Genomic DNA, 17,099 nt, shown 5'->3' with positions numbered 1-17,099 from the left:
ACATGCTGGTTCAAGGAGCCTCATGCTGGCATCCGCTGTGTGAGTGACGTCCTTTCTTTCTGTGTGCACAATTATGGGCATGTCATCGTGGAGGTTACTGTGTATACTGTGTTAACGCTGAGGTTTTGTTCACTTTTATTAAACAAATATACTGTTTGGGTCAATGTAACCCGACATACTGCAAAAAAAATTCTACTAAGATACGATTTTCGTAGAGTTGTTGACATTGCAATAACCCAATATATTGTTAAGAATGATAATAATAGTAATACAAAGAACTTTATTTTTCAAAATGTATTATTACAGTTATACTGAAATACTACACAAAAATTTATTTAAGAAAAAATTTTATGTTAATATTTGAATAGGGTAAATTGAATCAACAGGCGCTACAGTCTGGAACCACGCGACCGCTACGGTCGCAGGTTCGAATCCTACCTTGGGCATGGATGTGTGTGATGTCCTTAGGTTAGTTAGGTTTAAGTAGTTCTAAGTTCTAGGGGACTGATGACCTCAGAAGTTAAGTCCAACAGTGCTCGGAGCCATTTCAATTTGAAACAACAGGTAGTTTGCAATAATAAATTCGTCTTTGAAAGTATTTGCATTATTTTTACCTTTTTCCCTTCCCAAATGGAATAAGAAAAAACCAGCACCAACTGTAATAAGTACTGAGGCGTTATCAAGTATGGATTACATGCATGGAGCAATGCCTCTAGAATTTTGAGCAGAATCTTGGAGAGGCATAATGTCAAATGTGCATTTCGGCCATCTCCTGAACCTTCACACTACTAGGTTCAGTAAAGACTGCTTTAGGCGTTCGAAAACCAGAGATCTATCAAATCTGCTGCCAATGATAGAAGTCAGACGTTGGTGAAACCTTTCTTACGGTAAAAGAGAAGTGCCGTAAACTCCGCAGTGAACTATGCCATACTATCAAAACAGATGTGGTTGAACACAGTATAAAATCTCGTCGTACTATGGACTACATAACCAACATATTTATGCGACAACTTGTGTCAAAACTGTAATCAAGTAAAAATATAAAAGAAATAATTCCAAATTACATGATCAGTCCATAATTCTGCAATTTGAGTTTTAGAGAATGATGTATTTGCCATACAGCATAGAGCTTACGAAAATTACTTACGCCAACAGAATTTGGGACACCAAAAAAAATGTTTTTCTGTGTCATCTTTTACTCGGAGGATATCTTAAACTGTCAAGAGTAGTTTTCTCTGGATGAAAATTAATTAAACCAACAAACTACTTAATGTTGCACGGGACATTGAAAACACATTTGCTAATGTGTTTTCGTGTGAGTCACCATTGTAGAAGGACGTCACATCTTACTCACAGTAGACAAAAAGTAACACAAACAATTTTTAATCTTTTATTACCAAGTGACAACAACATCAACACAACACAGTTACTTCAAACGTGCCTCAAATGACTTGTAAAGAAAGGTTACACCTTCGGGTCATGCTCTGTCTAACACGGTCAAAGACTGCTGAAGTATCCTTAATTTCTCCTGCTGCTGCTACTACTATCCGCTCACCCGTATCCTCTTCTCATTCAACAGGCTTTTTATAAATAAGGTTGCCCATCTGTCCCACACAAGAAAGTCCAGTGGGGTCAAATCAAGGGATCGAGTAGGCCATGGTACAGGACCACATCTGCCAATCCAATTTTCTGGGAACTGTCGGTTAAAAAATAAGTGCACATGAAGACTGAAATGTTGCGGCGCCCCGTCATTCTGGAACCACATGCGATGTCTTGTAGCGAGTGGCAAGGCATTCATTCAGCAATCCCGGCAATGCTCTAGAGAGGAAAATGTAATAACGCCTGCCGATTAACGCCTAGTTAGGAGATATGGCTCATTTAAATAGTCACCAACAACACCAGCCCACACATTCACGAAGAAACCAGATTGACGAGCACGAGTAAATGTGACATGTGTTTTAACCTCACTCAAAACATGAAAATTGTGACTGTTGGAGGCCCTATCCAGCAATATCATTGTATTCACTACAGGTGTATCTCTTCATTAGTAAACATGTAGTGTGCTATTTCCAGACTTTCAACTAAACATGAATGTGAAACAGTCATTACAATTGAAGAGCAAAGTATGCCCTTTACTGGTATGACACGAACCGTTGCAACAACAAATCAGTCTTTCTGAGAATAGAAATAATCAGTCGTCAGCTGCACAAATTTTTATTAAGTTAATTAATAAAAATTTGTGCAGCTGACGACTGATTGTTTCTGTTCTCACAACGTGCTTCACAGCTGCTGATTTTATAGCCATGAATAAAATTTTAAGCAAATCAGTCATTACAGCTCAAGAGCGGATACGCCCTACATCAGGTCAAATAATCCTCACTAGAAATCATGACACTAGAGAAAAATATTTGTTTTGTTGTTTCTTACAACCTCCCAGAGTTTGTCGGTTTAAGTAATTTTCAGCCTGTATATTAACAATGTCCAAAACCGTATATTAAGCTATATTTATTAAAATGAGAAACGGAGAAAGTTTCTCAGTTACGAAATTTAGATTTTCGTTGGTTCTTCCTTCTTCTGGTATTGCGAGATCACGGTCCATTAAACGGAGACAGCAGTCCTCTCAGCTCCCCAATATTAGCTCTTGTTGAGTCAATATGTTTCCTAAGTCTGTAGCTGTCATTAACGTGATGACTTGCTGAACACTGTCGATTACTCGTCAAGGGAAAACAGATAATCAGTATCTTCGATGAACTAAAAGATATTTGAGGCGAATTAGATTACTTCTTCACTCATAGGGTCGAAAAGATCGTTTGCAGTTTGGTGTGTGCGGATCAGGCGTACTCGAGGCGTTCTACCTGTAGTCTCGCTGCTCCACCTTGACTAAGCGGCTCACACGGCGTTCGTTCTCTGTATGCACCTGTAGGCACAGGGTACCGGGTGGACCGAGCGTCGAGCGTCGGACTACCGACTTTCTTCGTCTTCACACGCTAAGCGGCGCGAACCTACTGTATGACGGATACTAAAAACAGTACCGCTGCGTCTCGTCCTGTTGTTGTCTAATCTTGTGAGAGCTGGGCTTTACGGGCTAGCATATCGGACGGCCAACTCCTCGCTCGAGCACGTCAGGCACAAACGGTGCCACGTGTCCTGTTTGCCATTTAATTTCTAAGGTGTAGGAAGGTGATCTGACACCGTACCTAGTGGACGGGAACCCCCATAATTACTGCTGTGGCGTCTCATGTTAAATGAAAAGTGACATTATCATAGTGACAAACACAGCAATTCAGTGTATAACATCTGTGGAACTGAAAACAGTTTTTCATTGCAACGTTTTTACTAAAATTGATGTAAAAAATATACCGTCAACGATGTTTCAAACTCTACATATCTCCCGTAAAGCTATGATGCTTCAGAAGCAGGATGTCCACTCAGGCCTTCCGAATAATCCGTCGGATTTTATGGCTGCTACAGTATTCCCACTTTCTTAGTTAGGGCTGTATTAGCTGCAGGTTTCGCTTGAAGTCATCGAAGGAGGATTAATCAATAGTTTAATGATCGACGGAAAAGTTTTAGATAGAGTAGCTGTTGCTCTAGATGAAAACTGTAACATTTGTCAGTCAAGTAAATGCTAAACAGCATGTCTTGAGAATTTTGTTGGGTGTTTTAGAAAAGTTGCAATAGAAGAACATTTCCTGTATTATCCTTAGCCGTAGTAATACTGACGCATTTTTCATAACACGCAGGGGAGGGAGGGGGCTATACTTTATGCCCACCCTACAAAAAACTGAAAAAATATTATTCGTTTTTGTTGTTGACGTAATCAAGAACATAATTTTCAAAGACCTACTCATGTTTAAGTAGGGTACAGAACCTGAAAACATCTTTCAGCACACTTGTAACGATATCTACAGACTTTCAATAACATGTACTATCAACAGCGGCAGGCGTGCTTTATGCCCACAGAAAAAAAAAATTAAAAAATACGAATTTCGTTAATCGGTGCAGGCTTTCATTCATAACTTACTGATTAAACAGATACTGATGCGTAAGTGAGGTCCTGAACCTGAAAATATTGAATATGACATTCGTCAGGGAAGTGACGGTGAACTTCAACTGAAAAATTTTAAAAAATATGGTACCTGCAAAGAATTAATCAAAAACAACAAATATTTTTCTAAATTCTAAAATATAAAGTAACTGACTAGATTACAATAATTTCAAAAGGTGGACATAAAGTACCCGTCCCTTCCTCGGTATTATGAGAGTTAAAGCACTCAGTTGAATTGTTAAAAGAACTGTGGCTGCAGAGGACGGAGACATTCTTTACAAAACTCATCAAATCAGCTTTGGACCTAGTAATCTGCAAACAGGAAAGTGACTGCTGGGACGCCGGCCGCGGTGGTCTCGCGGTTCTAGGCGCGCAGTCCGGAACCGTGCGACTGCTACGGTCGCAGGTTCGAATCCTGCCTCGGGCATGGATGTGTGTGATGTCCTTAGGTTAGTTAGGTTTAAGTAGTTCTAAGTTCTAGGGGACTTATGACCACAGCAGTTGAGTCCCATAGTGCTCAGAGCCATTTGAACCATTTTTGACTGCTGGGACCTCTATTAGCAATAATAACCCTTTTGTCACGAAGACTGTGTAAAATCAAGTTTTAAAACGTATTTGTGAAATCATTTTCTGCATGCGGGGTGCCACAGCCGTATATTTGTTAAAAGACACGTTGAAGTTTTCCATCTCGGCTGTTTTGTAATCGGATAATTGCACAATACATCGACATCTATAGTACTTCAAAATAGCCTGAGGGCCGACACTGGCTAACCGTGCAAGATGTAATAAAGTGAATATTTCTCAAAACCAGGCACTGCAGAAAACTTCAAAAAAGCCTTTTAATACTTTTGAAAGCTAACTATATGCGTTTTGCACAGTGTGCACTTCATTTTCGTACTACACGCTATCCTCTTAACGCAATTCATTATTAATTTTCCTCTCCAAAAACATTTAAAGTTTCAACTGAAACATTGTTAATCTTTACTTGTACAATCACATTAGAAATCTAAACTGCTACTGTACCAGACACGTAACATATCCATTAGAGCTCGGTATAACATCCGAGACTCTGACCAAAACTAGTACATTTTAGTGTTCCGTCTGTTCCTGTAAACCAATAGTAAAATGCTTCATACCGTAGCGGTTGTTAACTACGTAACTTCTGTAAGACGAGACAGGAATACCTCACCCGAAGAGTAGACTGGTGACCTCTGTAATAGATTAAAATATATAAATTAGTGCCTTGGTCACATCATATTTTATTAAAATACGTAGGCAGCACCTACGAACGGACGTGTCGCTGCTGTACTCGTTGGAACTGTTGATGGCCGCAAAGCGGAAGCCGTTCATAAATCTTGAGAAACTAACGAGTGTACCAAACACTGATTTATAAAAAGTAAACCAAGTGTCACCACTAACCTTACAGATGTGATCCACAAAGACATTAATAGCTGGCTTTATTAAATGTTTGTTATAGTTTATTTTGTTGGTTTTGTTTATGAATATAAATTATTGTGTACTTTACTATGTACTCTCTTTATACACTCCTGGAAATTGAAATAAGAACACCGTGAATTCATTGTCCCAGGAAGGGGAAACTTTATTGACACATTCCTGGGGTCAGATACATCACATGATCACACTGACAGAACCACAGGCACATAGACACAGGCAACAGAGCATGCACAATGTCGGCACTAGTACAGTGTATATCCACCTTTCGCAGCAATGCAGGCTGCTATTCTCCCATGGAGACGATCGTAGAGATGCTGGATGTAGTCCTGTGGAACGGCTTGCCATGCCATTTCCACCTGGCGCCTCAGTTGGACCAGCGTTCGTGCTGGACGTGCAGACCGCGTGAGACGACGCTTCATCCAGTCCCAAACATGCTCAATGGGGGACAGATCCGGAGATCTTGCTGGCCAGGGTAGTTGACTTACACCTTCTAGAGCACGTTGAGTGGCACGGGATACATGCGGACGTGCATTGTCCTGTTGGAACAGCAAGTTCCCTTGCCGGTCTAGGAATGGTAGAACGATGGGTTCGATGACGGTTTGGATGTACCGTGCACTATTCAGTGTCCCCTCGACGATCACCAGTGGTGTACGGCCAGTGTAGGAGATCGCTCCCCACACCATGATGCCGGGTGTTGGCCCTGTGTGCCCCGGTCGTATGCAGTCCTGATTGTGGCTCTCACCTGCACGGCGCCAAACACGCATACGACCATCATTGGCACCAAGGCAGAAGCGACTCTCATCGCTGAAGACGACACGTCTCCATTCGTCCCTCCATTCACGCCTGTCGCGACACCACTGGAGGCGGGCTGCACGATGTTGGGGCGTGAGCGGAAGACGGCCTAACGGTGTGCGGGACCGTAGCCCAGCTTCATGGAGACGGTTGCGAATGGTCCTCGCCGATACCCTAGGAGCAACAGTGTCCCTAATTTGCTGGGAAGTGGCGGTGCGGTCCCCTACGGCACTGATAGGATCCTACGGTCTTGGCGTGCATCCGTGCGTCGCTGCGGTCCGGTCCCAGGTCGACGGGCACGAGCACCTTCCGCCGACCACTGGCGACAACATCGATGTACTGTGGAGACCTCACGCCCCACGTGTTGAGCAATTCGGCGGTACGTCCACCCGGCCTCCCGCATGCCCACTATACGCCCTCGCTCAAAGTCCGTCAACTGCACATACGGTTCACGTCCACGCTGTCGCGGCATGCTACCAGTGTTAAAGACTGCGATGGAGCTCCGTATGCCACGGCAAACTGGCTGAAACTGACGGCGGCGGTGCACAAATGCTGCGCAGCTAGCGCCATTCGACGGCCAACACCGCGGTTCCTGGTGTGTCAGCTGTGCCGTGCGTGTGATCATTGCTTGTACAGCCCTCTCGCAGTGTCCGGAGCAAGTATGGTGGGTCTGACACACCGGTGTCAATGTGTTCTTTTTTCCATTTCCAGGAGTGTATTTATTCATTGTTCAGCTTTTTACTTTTTACAATTCATTATCACCACATTGTCAAAGATGTTGTTTACAAATCATTATCACCACACAGTCAAAGATGTCATTTACTGTGCGTTTGTGGTTCAGTCTAGACGTGTAACTTCTTTTCCAACGTCGTTTACAAACAACGTCACTTCTTTGGCGACAATTGTCAGTAAATGTCTGATAATGGCCTTGTAAGCCGAAAACTAACACAATAAATTATTACTATAGAACAAAAGCTAACTAGCGCTTTTCATTTATTATATTTATGACATTAAAACAATGTCTAAGCATTGCAGCAAGCAGCAGTTAAAATAAGACCCATTAATTCTACAAGAATTTACAACCTAAACATGTAAATATGTTTTTACAATAATTCAGTAATTCAGAGATATGGATTACAAACAGGAATCGATAATTCTATTGATTATAACTGAATTCGCCCTATATTGATCCATCTTTTGAGCATTATTTATAAGAAAATTGAGACGATCAGTTGAATAATAAATAGTGTAACAACGAACAGAAATTCAGCTATTTAATTCTTGACAAGCTCCCCTCAAAAATCAGATGTAGCGATACACCATTTCGTAAGAGTAAGATCCTTCAGTTTAAGAACAGCAGTAAAATTTACCTCGGAATCTCACGGTGCTGCAGCAATGGCCTGTCGGAGGACTTTGGAAAATTTCAAAATTATATCTTGAATGATTGATGAATCTGGTCATGCTTGTAATACCATTAACGAAAACTGAGTTTCATCGGAGAGAATACTGAAACGAAGAAACCTACATCAGGTATCTTCTTTATTAATGACGATTTATGTAAATATGGAAACGGAAATTGGAATTTGTGTGATTGAACTTCAGAGCTCAGAGAAAGATAATTACTAAACGTATAAATTGGGCTGCGACAATTTCTCCACAAATTAATCGCCCTGAAGCGCGAATCTGATCCCAGTTGATTGAGAGTGATTTGGTGATCGGATGTCGATTATCCGGTTAACTAGTTTACAGGAAGGTCTGTCCGATGACGCTGTTTCCGCTTCTGATAATTTCGTGTCTTGCAATATCTGATAATTCCACCAATCTACTTCCATGAAATTGTGTTCTAATAACTGGATCAGTGACGGCGGCACGCCAGTATTCATTTGGACTGCGGGAGTCCACAAATGAGCACTACGCTAGCACACAGAAGTTGTCACCAAACCCCTGGTGGAAGATATTTTGTTAATTGTATTTTCTTTCGCTTATCAATAAAAGTTTACAATATCATGGTGTTCAAATCGGAGAAAGGTTATTCAGTTTAAGAGTAATTCACTTAGCATTACTTACATCTACGACAAATCTACTTAAATCATAAGATTCAAGTCTGTTATTTGGTCCTCAGGAACGAGACATAACAAGGAAAATAAAGAATACGTTATATGAGTTAATGTTCTGTAATTACAGCAAACGTAACACTGCTGTGCTCTTATGAGTGACGTTGCCGGTAACTTCGTGGGAGGACACACTACGTTTTCATAAGCTTGTGTTACACTTTTGAGCCTAGTAACACATTCTTTCCATGGTCTGCCTGCTTGTCAAAATAACATAGTGGTGTGGGTTAACAATTAACTGAAAGTACTGTGCCTTGAAGAACGGAAATTAGTATACAGTAACATCATCACAAAGTCATCCCAGAAAATGTCCCACGATAGTAAAACCTAAAGTAGAGTGACTGACAGAAAACGGTAGGTCCACTGCATAGGCTGGGATGTCCAGATGACACTCCAATGTATTAAGTAAGATAGTGTTTGTTTCGTCTGTTCCTCTGGCTGTGTAGGTCGTATACTAATGGTATACGCATGAGCATACAGTGTACCTCCTTCGCAGTTGTGGTATGTTGTATGTGTGAAACAGATGTCTTCTTACATATAACTCCATATTAAGCTATTATCATGAAATCCGAATACCATGGTGCACTCTCTCTGGCGGAGAGTACATGAAGTACTAGATTCCTTCCCCATACCCTTTTCTGTTTGTGGACAGTTTGCCGCAAAAACATTGTCAGCATGCAACTGAATAACCTGAATTCCATTTTTGTGTACAACTACCACAAAACGGTGAATCTGTTAATTTTGTCTGCAGATACACTGCTTGATAACGGCAGCACACAGAAGACATGATCGAACTGTCAGTGTAACTTCATACACGTAAGCACCATCGGTGGGTATAAAAATGATTGAGTGTTGCAATTCTCTTTGAGAAGTAGAACGGCTACCAGAGAGTATCAGTGTTGTTCGTGTTTAAGTTTAAAGTTGTCCCAGGACTGGCTTGATGTATAATTGCCATTAATAGTGTCACATATTGAATGATCACTATGAAGGCACGGAAATGTCACGCACTCTTATAACAATCTCTAAGATGCCTCGTTGTAAGTCCCTATTTGACTGTGTAATGAGACCTGGAAGATCTAGATTTGAGGTTCACTCGGATGTGACAGAGACCCGACCCACCACGTCTGACTACCACATGAGAGAGTCACCATGCCGTACGGCAAACACATCATAACGCCTTCACATCTGCGACTGCCATCCGAGAAAAAGTAATGGACTCCTTCCAACGTTTTGTGTCACCCTGCACAATTGGTTGAAGACCAGCAGCTGCCCGACTAGGGAATTAGCGTCCGATGCACAGAATGTCGTTAATCCCACCACACAAACTGCTGCGTTAGGTTTGGTGTTATGGTCGGAGAGTATGGTCTACTGACAAATGATATTGCTCTGAGAAATTAACTGCTGTACAGCTACACTATTAATGCCAAACAGCTGCGGACAGCGTGCGCTGTAAAATATCTAGGCGTAACTATCGAGAGCGACCATAAGTGGAATGACCACATAAAATAGATGATGGGAAAAGCAGATACCAGACTCAGCAAATGTCACTCAAACTCATCCACGACAGAAATGCTTTATAAGGCACTTTTTCGCCCGATTCTCGAGTATTGTTCATCTATCTGGGATCCCTGTCAGATAGGACTGATAGAGGAGATAGAGAAGATCCAACGAAGAGCGGCGCATTTCGTCACGGAATCGTTTAGATGGCGAGAGAGCGTTACGGAGGTGCCAAACAAACTCCACTGGCAGACGTCACAAGAGAGGCGTTGTGCATCACGGAGGGATTTACTACTGAAATTTCGGGACAGCACTTTTCAGGAGGCCGGCCGCGGTGGTCTAGCGGTTCTAGGCGCGCAGTCCGGAACTGCGCGACTGCTGCGGTCGCAGGTTCAAATCCTGCCTCGGGCATGGATGTGTGTGATGTCCTTAGGTTAGTTAGGTTTAAGTAGTTCTAAGTTCTAGGGGACTGGTGACCACAGATGTTAAGTCCCATAGTGCTCAGAACCATTTGAACCATTTTTTGAACTTTTCAGGAGTCGAACAACATATTACTTACCCCCACATATGTGTCGCGTATTGACCACGAGGAGAAAATACGAGAAATTAGAGCCAATACTGAGGCTTACCGACAATCATTCTGCCCACGCACTATTCGCAAGTGGAACAGGGTTGGAGCGATCAGATAGTGTACCGAAGGTACCCTCCGCCACACACCGTAGGTGTGGAGTATGATGTAGATAGATGTGTTTAGCGGTAAACCGCAGTACTACCCCGGCTGACGATCGTCCGCGAATAGGACGACTACGTGAAGGGAGCTCCTAGTCACGTAATGTTTTGCAGATTCACAGCGATTCTATTTCTAGCACCATGAAAGGCCATGACTTCAGGTGACAGCTGGTTCTGACTGAGGGAACTCTGGCATGTCAAGGACATCTTCGTTTTTCTATGTCACCTCTCATGCGACACTATCATAACTCAACTCGCTCCTGGCATGGATTTTTCCTTGGTGGGAGTAATAGAACGTGCACCACGCACCATCGTGATATCAACTGCGGGGATACTTGAGTGACAGGTAGTAGAATCACGGTCTGGAAAGACGAAAACGGCTGGTAGAAGTTTGTGCTGGCCGCATTCCCCTCCATACCACTTCCGATAGATGGGAAACGACAGAGCATGACAAGGAGGCCGATCGGCTTCGCGTGGTCCACTGGGTCTGATCACGGGGTTCCTTTTTCCTTCGATATGTATTGATTTTACTCTTTTTAGGGTTTTGTACTTCAGCTTGTAAAAACGAAACCCTTATAGAATCATTTTGGTGTCCGCCTTTCTGTTGTCTGTCTGTCCGACTGTTCACATCCCGTTTTCTTAGGTACGTCTAGACGTATCAAGTTGAAATTTAAGTCACACATTAAGGTCTACGGTCCCTTAGTGATGCAAAAAGTGAAGCTCCTAAATCAATGTCGTAAAACTATAGGACCATTTATGTCACATATTTTGATACTCGCAAAATCACTCAAACCTACAAGGTACTTCCTGTTGACCTAGAATCATGAAATTTGGCAAGAAGCAAGTTTTCACACTGCAACAAAAGGAAAAAAATTGTGAATATATATCACACGAAAAAACAATGTGTGGTGTGCGTACTGTAAGGCCTTCGGTACACACACCATCACATTGTTTGACTTGTCGTTCTATGCGAGTGTCAGCTATATGTCTCGTGGTCTTATCGTGGCGTGTTTATCTTCTGCCGTTAGGTCAGACGATAGAAATGCCACTTGCACGCTTAGAGTAGCAGATTGATGGTGACCAACTTTAAACGGAACTTGATTAATTTTCACACACATTTATTAAAATAATAAAACATAGACATTACGTAACTTGACTCTGGATGCTGTTTACAATTGACAATCTGAAGTTCCTTTGGTCTTGGTACGTTAATCTTATTCTCACATATCTCTGATACTTGACAAAGTGTGTATTCATTTATCTTCATAGCTATGTACAGGAATATGGTAATCTTATTAGGCGCAGACTGAAACTTGACTATAGACTGGTACAGACTAATGCACACTGGTACAGACTAATGGAGACTGACTAATCGGAGGTCTTTACACTCGTTATAGTACCTCGCGCGTTCAGGTATCACTGCGCGAGTGTGATCCGCGAGGAGAAAAGGTTCTACGTTAGCAGCAATCTCATTGGCTGCGTGACACATTAATACGCGGATCGGCGGAAGCAGAATTTGGTCCGTCTCTAGGACTGCGCCATCTCGTAGTGCGGAGACGGACGAGCGCTGCGCCTGCGCTGTTGTGCTTAGCGGGGCGCGCTCTATTGGGAAAGTTGTGTACGCGCTGACTACGCGGAACTATGTACACAACACAATGTTTCTGCCATCTCTTATCAGACTGTCTGTTTGTCAGTCTGTCCATATGTTACGACCACTTTTTCGCACGAATGGGTAGACGTATCTATTTGAAACTTATGAAGCATACTAAAGTTTATGGTTCTTGGTGATATAACAAGCATTAGCTTCAAGTGAATCCAATCAAAAAATACGGTCATTTATGTCAGATATTCTGATATTCGCAAACTCACATTTCAAAACTTATAGGGCACATCCCCTTACAAAGATTTTTGAAAGATTTCGCAGTGCTAGTAGAAAGAAAAATCGGAAACTGATCAATTCTAACTACGTTGTGGTTGTTGTCTTCAGTCCGAAGACTGAGAAGAAGAGGCTTGCACAGGATAGAGTGGCATGAAAAGCTGCATCAAACCAAAGTAGCTACTGCAACCTACATCCTTCTGAATCTACTTACTGTATTTATCTCTTGGTCTCCCTCTACCATTTTTACCCCACACACTTTCCTCCAATACAAAATTCGTGATTCCTGACTGTTTCTGAATGTGTCCTATCAATTAATCCTTTATTCCAGGCCTGTTGCGCCACAAATTCCTTTTATCATCAATTCTACTGAGTACCTACTCATTATTCACGTGGACTAACCATCTAAACTTCAGAATTCTTCTATAATGCCACATTTCGAAAGCTTCTTTTCTTTTCTTCTGTAAACTATTTTTCTTCCATGTTTGACTTCCATACGTGGCTACACTCCAGACAAATACCTTCAGGAAAGACTTCCAAACACTTAAATCTGTATTCGGTGGTAACAAATTTCTCTTCTACAGAAAAGCTTTTCGTGCCCTTGTGAGTCTATCTACTTCTTTAAGTGCCTTATTTCCTAATCTAATTCCCTCGGCATCACCTATGTTTAATTAGACTACATTCCATTACCCTCGCTTTGCTTTTTTTGATGTTCATCTTACATCTTCCTTTCATGACACTGTCCATTCTGTTCGTCTGCTCTGCCAAGTCCTTTGCTGTCTCTGAAAGAATTAAAATGTTATCGGCAAACCTGTACGTTTATATTTCTTCTTCCTGGATTTCAATTCCTATTCCAGATTTTTCTTCTGTTTCCTTTACTGTTTTCTCAATGTACAGGTGGAATAACATCGAGAATAGGCTACAACCCTATCTCACTCACTTCTCAATAACTGCTTCCCATTCATGCCCCTAGACTCTTATAAGTGCCGCCTGGTTTCTGTACAAATTGTAAATAGCCTTTCGCTCCTCTATTTTACCCCTGCCACCTTTAGAATTTGAAAGAGAGTACTCCAGTCAACATGGTCCAAATATTTCTCTAAGTCTACAAATTCTATAAACATCGGTTTGCCTTTCCTTAGACTATCTTCTATGAGAAGTCGCAGGGTTAGTATTGCTTCGAGCATTCCTACAATTCTCCGAAATCCAAACTGATCTTCCCCTAGATCGGCTTCTGCCAGTTTTTCCATTCTTCTGAAAAGAATCCGTGTTAGTATTTTGCTACCGTGGCTTATTAAACTGATAGTTCGGTGAATTTTTACACTTGTCAGCCCCTGAATTCTTTTTAATTGAAATTATTACATTCTTATTGAAGTCTGAGTTACTTCGCCTGTATCATACATCTTGCTCACCACATGGAAGAGTTTCGTCATATCTGGCTCTCCCAAGGGTATCAGTAGTTCTAACGGAATGTTATCTGCTCCTGGGGCCTTGTTTAGACTTAGGTCTTTCAGTCCCCGGTCAAAATCTTCATGCAATACCATATTTCCCATATAATTTTCATCTATGTTTTCTTCCATTTCAATAATATTGCCCTGAAGTACATCTCCCTTGTATAGACACTCTATACGCTCCTTCCCCCTTTCTGCTTTCCCTCCTTTGCTTAGAACTGGTTTTCGATATGAGCCCTTGATATTCATACAGGCGGTTCTCTTTCCTCCAAAGGTGTCTTTAATTTTCCAGTAGGCGCCATATACTGTATATTTCCGTAGTAATGTATGCTTCTAAATATTTACATATGTCCTCTAGCCTTTCCTGCTAAGCCATTTTGCACTTCCTATCAGTCTCAATTTTTAGTTGTTTTTATTGCCTTTCGCCTGCTTCATTTATTGCATTTTTATATTTTCTCCTTTCATCGATAAAATTCATTGTCTCTTGTGCTACCCAAGGTTTCTACTAGCCCTCGTATTTCCCCTGTAATTGTCAAACTTTCCCTAACGATTCCTCTGAAACTCTCTACAATCTCTGATTCTTTCAGTTCATCTTTTTGCAGTTTCTGCAGCTTTAATCTGCAGTTCATAATCAATAAATTCTGGTTCAGAATCTGCATCGTCCCATGAAAATGTTTTACAATTTAGAATCTGGTTCAGATATCTATTTTACCATTATATAATCAATCTGAAACCTTCCGGTGTCTCCAGATCTCTTTTATGTAAACAATCTTCTTTCATGATTTTTAAACCAAGTGTTAGCTATGATTATGCATTGTGCAAAATTGTACCAGACGACTTCCTATTTCATTTCATTCCCCCAGACCACATTCACTATTTTTCCTTCTCCTCCTTTTCCTACTATCGAAATCCAGTAGCCCATGACTATTGAATTTTCTTCTCACTTAACTATTTGAATAATTTTTTATCTCATCACATATCTCTTCGATCTTATTAAACCTGCTCCTGCATTACCCCTATTTGATTTTGTATTCATAACCCTGTATTCACCTGACCAGAAGTTTTGTTCCTCCTGCCACCGAACTTCACTAACTCCCACTTTATCTAACTTTAACCTACCCATTTCGCTTTTTAAATTTTCTAGCTTACCTGCCCCATTTAAGGGATCTGTCATTCCACGCTCCAATCCGTAAAACACCAGTTTTATTTCTCGTGAAAAAGACTTCCTCGTGAGTAGTCTCTGCCCGGATATCCGAATGGGGGACTATTTTACCTTCGGAATATTTTCCCAAGAGGTCGCCATCATCATTTAACTATACAGTAGAGCTGCATGTCCTCGGGAAAAACAGCTGTAGTTTCTCCTTCCTTTCAGCCATTCGCAGTACCAGCACAGCAAGGCCGTTTTGCTTGATGTTACAGGACCAGATCAGTCAGTTATCCAGACTGTTGCCCCTGCAACTACCGAAAAGGCTGCTGCCCCTCTTCAGGAATCACTTTGCCTGGCCTCTCAACAGATACCACTCTGTTGTGGTTGCACCTAGGGTACCGCTATCTGTATCAATGAGGCGTGTAACCCACCCCACCAACGGCAAGGTCAATGGTCCAACGGGAAAGTTTGTAACTATATAACACGAAAATAATTTTGTTTGTAACTATATCATACGAAAACAATTTTTCCTGACAAAAAGGGTCTTAAAAGGGTCTTAACAGACGGAGAGACAGACAGATAGATAAAAAATGGAAAAAAATCACACGAAATTAATTTTTTTGTCACTTGTTATCTGACTGTCTGTCTCTATGTGCTGTTAAGACCAATTTTTATCAGCGAATGGTAGACGTTTGAAGTGGAAATTCACGTTAGATTCTGAGGTCTATACTGTTTTGGTAGTGTAAAAATGTTAAGCATCTAAGTCAATGCAATCAAAATATACAGCCATTTATGTCATATTTCGATACACGCAAACACGCTCGTAAACGTAGAGGGTACTTCCCCTTGATGTAGGATTATAAAATTTGGCAAGAGGAAAGGTTTTACAGTACAAGAAAACGAAAGAAAAGAATCAGAAAATGTTTGAAAAAATATTTCTTTTGTCATTTGATATTCTGCATCAAACTTGAAATTAGAACGTTCTCGAAACTCTTGGAATCGCTGTGACCGATATCTTTCCAGTATCAGTGACGATAACAGGCAGAATTGTCGAAGCCCTGTATTCCTGGAGTGAATGAAGTGTCGATCTAAGTCTGCACGGAAACCTCAGTGCGCGAGTCATACGCGCACCTAGCCAATTTTTTCATCACAGGTTGACTGAGCTGTAATGTATTACAACGTTTTAAGATGCTGAATGTTTACTTTGTATTCTTAAAATTCTTAAACTGTATTTTCTATGCTTTTGTTGCAGATTGAGTTTAGCAGACAAGTAGCAGCCCGTTGCAGTCAGTGTCAGTCATTCTACTGAGCTGGTAAGTTTTCCAGGCAAGATTCAACGCACAAGTAATCTCTGCAGATTTTACTCTTAAAATTGCTATTTGTACTCCAAGCTCAATGGTATGATATGATTTTACCGTGCGTACACCCACAAATTAGTCATACATATTAAAAAGTTCTTTAAATATTTTTTTGAAATCTTATAAAAAACTTCTGGAAACCGCATTAGCTTTTGACAGTTCTTTATTCTAATATTATACACGACCGGTTTCACGATATTGTAGTCGCACCTTCGGGTAAAATAATCTGCAAACACGTACAAAGTGGATTACAAGCAAATTAATAATACCAAAAATCTGAGGCACTTAAACCAGGAAAAGAGGGAGTGAAATACCTGCGTAGCTAATTTAACAATACGCCCTTGTAACAGTGCGGTAATTGGTTTGAACTGTGTTGGTATATCCGCCCTATAGAGATTCTCGCTAGTAACGTTTACAATAATTATGAGAGAAAGCATGAGAACAGGAAGAAGCATACACTCGTATTCATAAACTTCGTATTTTTCTGAAACTGTTTTATTATTGTGCAGAGTGGACTAGAGCACTTCAGAGGAAAATGTGTCACCCTTGTAGTATATGGGCTGAGTCGGTAGGAAAGGCACATGCTTTGACAGATTATAGTATTAGAAATCGTGAACGAGAAACCTCGTATAGGAATA

General features: G+C 41.2%; 1 protein-coding gene across 5 annotated transcripts in view; it reads left to right on the top strand.

Moving 5' to 3' along the window:
• The window catches only part of LOC126247424 (parathyroid hormone/parathyroid hormone-related peptide receptor-like), an 841,770-nt gene that overhangs the window by 318,988 nt on the left and 505,683 nt on the right, over positions 1-17,099 (top strand). For all 5 annotated transcript variants that reach the window (XM_049948480.1, XM_049948483.1, XM_049948486.1 and 2 more), the window contains one exon: positions 16,356-16,416. The gene's annotated coding sequence lies outside the window, so the exon portion shown is untranslated. The remainder of the gene's footprint in view (positions 1-16,355; positions 16,417-17,099) is intronic.

Source organism: Schistocerca nitens, chromosome 1, assembly GCF_023898315.1.
Source record: "Schistocerca nitens isolate TAMUIC-IGC-003100 chromosome 1, iqSchNite1.1, whole genome shotgun sequence".
NCBI lineage: Eukaryota > Metazoa > Arthropoda > Insecta > Orthoptera > Acrididae > Schistocerca > Schistocerca nitens.
This window is presented reverse-complemented; position numbering and strand designations above follow the sequence as displayed.